The sequence below is a fragment of the Lepus europaeus genome, chromosome 2 (assembly GCF_033115175.1).
Source record: "Lepus europaeus isolate LE1 chromosome 2, mLepTim1.pri, whole genome shotgun sequence".
NCBI classification, from domain to species: domain Eukaryota; kingdom Metazoa; phylum Chordata; class Mammalia; order Lagomorpha; family Leporidae; genus Lepus; species Lepus europaeus.
In genome coordinates, this window is record NC_084828.1 from 144,943,833 (window position 1) to 144,947,047 (window position 3,215).

A 3,215-nucleotide genomic window follows, 5' to 3' on the forward strand; every position below is an offset into this window, starting at 1 on the left:
CACTCCACCAGTGATCATGGAGGTCTGTTAGAGTCCAAGCCCTTGAGAATTTTCTGAGTTCTCATTCTATGACAGTGGCCATAGCTTTCCTTCCTCCACCCAGCAAGTCCAGGAAGCACGAAGTGACAACAAAAGAAATATTCCCAAACTCAACACAAGGTGGCGCCAGACACCCGCGGACATAACGAGGTCCTTCCCTCCAGGTGGGCTCCCGGCAGGGATCTGGTCAGGACAGAGCCAACTGAGATCTGAACCCACAGGAGTTAAGTTACTGCAGCCCAAGGATAACATACGGCACACAGCAAATAAGAGAAAACATCTTTTTTTTTTTTTTTTTTTTTAAAGAGAGTCTGCAATCCGTGTGTAGGAGGAACTTGAAAGAACTGGGCCACAGAATCCCCTGGCAGACAGGCGCCAGGCAGGTGCAGAGGAAGAAGGGGGGGGGGGGCGGGCACTACAGGCGTTTGGGTGGGAGGCAGTGGTGGCTTGGGCCGAGCTGGCAGGAAAAAGTGCCTTCTGGTAGGCATTTTTTTTTTTTTTACAAATGTTATGCATTGACACAGAAGCCCAACAAAACTGCATAACAAGAAGCAACACATCCTAACCAAGGCACCTTCTTTGTTCATTGTGTTTGCTCTGCTCTTGTTGGCTGTCATCACGGACTGGTGACTTCCCACATTTATCCTGTCAGCTGCTGCCAGCCAGCATTCTCCTGATGCTCATACCAGCCCAACTTTGGACAGTAGCGACTCTTTTTAGATTGCCTTTTGTGTGATTTTTGAATAACCCAATGACTTCAAGCATTGCTTTCTGGCCCAATGAGGGGTACCAGTCATTCTAGGGTCCCCATGTGCCTTTCAGCTCCAGACATGGAATCAGTTACTGCTCCAGGAAACCTTGGCTCCTTGGGAGAGGAAAAGAGCATTAGAAACCAAAACATGGGTATTAGGGTGCCTTATGGAGGTGAAATATTTAAACTATTTTTAAGGTAATGTGGAACAAAGGCAGGCTTCCTCCCCCATCCCCATATGAACACATTTGATTCAGCTCTAACAGTGCACTGTGCTTGCTCAAATTTGAGATCTAGCCCTGACCTGCCTTTTCACTAATACTGAAATCTGGGTTATAATGATTATAAATAAATAATGATTTCTCTGCCTGATAAGAGAATAGCTCGTGCACACACACACGCACAACAATCAGTACAAACATAGAACACAGTTTGGGTTTCAGACTGCGTATCCTAAGGAAGTGCTGCCTAAGGAAGTGCTGCAGAGTCGGGGAACGTCTGACCCCCGGCTGTGTAAGGCCCACGCAACCATGGCTCTGGCCCTGCCAAAGCAACCACAGTGGGACTTGAAATTCATGAAATCTATAGCAAGCTAGTTTTTAAATATATATATATATACATACATACATATTTATTTATTTATTTGAAAGAGTTACAGAGAGAGAGATCTTCCATCCACTGGGTCACTCCCCAGATGGCTGCAACAACCAGGGCTGGGCCAGGAGCCAGGAGCTCCCCCTGAGTTTCCCAGATGGGTAGCAGGGGCCCAACCATTCAGGCCATCTTCCACTAGTTTTCCCAGGCCTTCAGCCGGGAGCCAGATTGGAAGAGAAGCAGCAGGGATGCATGGACCCTGCATCCATATGGGACGCCAGTGTCACAGGTGGTGGCTTTACCCACTATGCCACAGTGCCAGCCCCAGCAGGCTAATTTTTAAGTTGATGAATTGGGATGTATAAATATTCAAATAACCCTTGACAGAATTAAGGCCCTCCACCCCGTGAGAATCACCCCTAATCTCTCACACAGGTGATTATGAAGGACTTGTCTGATAGTTCTGCTCTGTTGTCTCCACTCAGTGATTCTGAGAAGGCTATATTTTCTGTTCTGCCTTTCATTTTTCCTTAAAGTGTATAAACCCCCAATATACTAGATAGCTCACTTAAAACTGACTTTTTTTTTTTTTTTTTTTTTTTTGAGCGAGAGAGTGCACGCAAGGAAGAACACTCCCATCAGCTGGTTCACTCCACAAATGCCTGCAACAGCCAGGACTGAGCTGGCCAAAGCCAGGAACTAAGAACTCAATCCAGGTCTCCCACGTGGGTGACGGGGACCCAAGCATTTCAGCCGTCACCTGCTGCCTCCCAGGTGTGCATTAGCAGGAAGCTGGAGTCAGGCGCAGAGGCAGGGATCTAACCCAGCACTCTGATGTGGAATGAAGGCATCTTAACAGCTAAGCCAAACAGCTACCCCGTGGTTACTCTCTTATCGTGTGATTATTTGTCCCCTGTTCCACTGCAATGCACGGGCCCTGGGACAAGGTGAGAGAGATTCGAGCAGAGGGAGGTCAGGGGTCCTTTCTCAGACCCAGGCCTGGGCAGAACCCTAGGGAATCGGGCAGGGAAGAGGGAGGAGGTGGTGAGCCATGTAAAAGTACAGACTTTATTTTTGCAAACCAAACGTTTTTCCAGTTTAGGTCAAATATAAAATTCACACACACTTTGTAACAACACAATAGCATACAAAATGCTCCAAAGGAATCTTTGTAGGCTGGGGGACAGCCCATCCTCTTGTCTCTTGGAGACCCCACCAGGTGGGGCTGGGGTTGGGCCTCTGTCTTGTAGAAGGGAAACACCTGGCAGAAGCGGTTAGCTCTTCTCCACCCCAGGTGGCTGGAAGGGGCCCGAGAAGTGGGGGTGGAGATGAAGCAATTTAGAGGCCTCCGACCTGGGAGAGGTAGGGGATAAAATATGGAGCCGCAGGTCCTGCTCATCAATCCCTTCACCCTTCGGGAAACTCCCTCCCTCTCTTCCTCCCTCCCCTCTCTGGCCTTGGCTCACCTGGCAGCACAGAGGTGAGGGAAAGGGCTTCCAGAGGTGGGTCCCACGGGAGCAGACTGAGACGGCTGGGAATCCCCCACGCACACTGCCTCAGGGAAATGAGGGTCCCCACAGGACCTCCAGAACATGCCCAGGAGGACCTGACCAGGGGAAGCCTTTGCCAGCCTCCTCTCTGCCAGGCTTCTCCTGCAGCTGGAGGCTGCACCCACCTGAGGCAGCCCTGGCTGTGGACTCCCAGAGTCTGTGTGCAGAGGACAGACAGCTCTGCCTGGGCATACCCCCACTCCTAGCTCTTCCTGGGCGTACCCCCACTACTATCCCAAGGAGACCTTTCGAGCCTCGCTGCACTCAAACTGACAATGCGA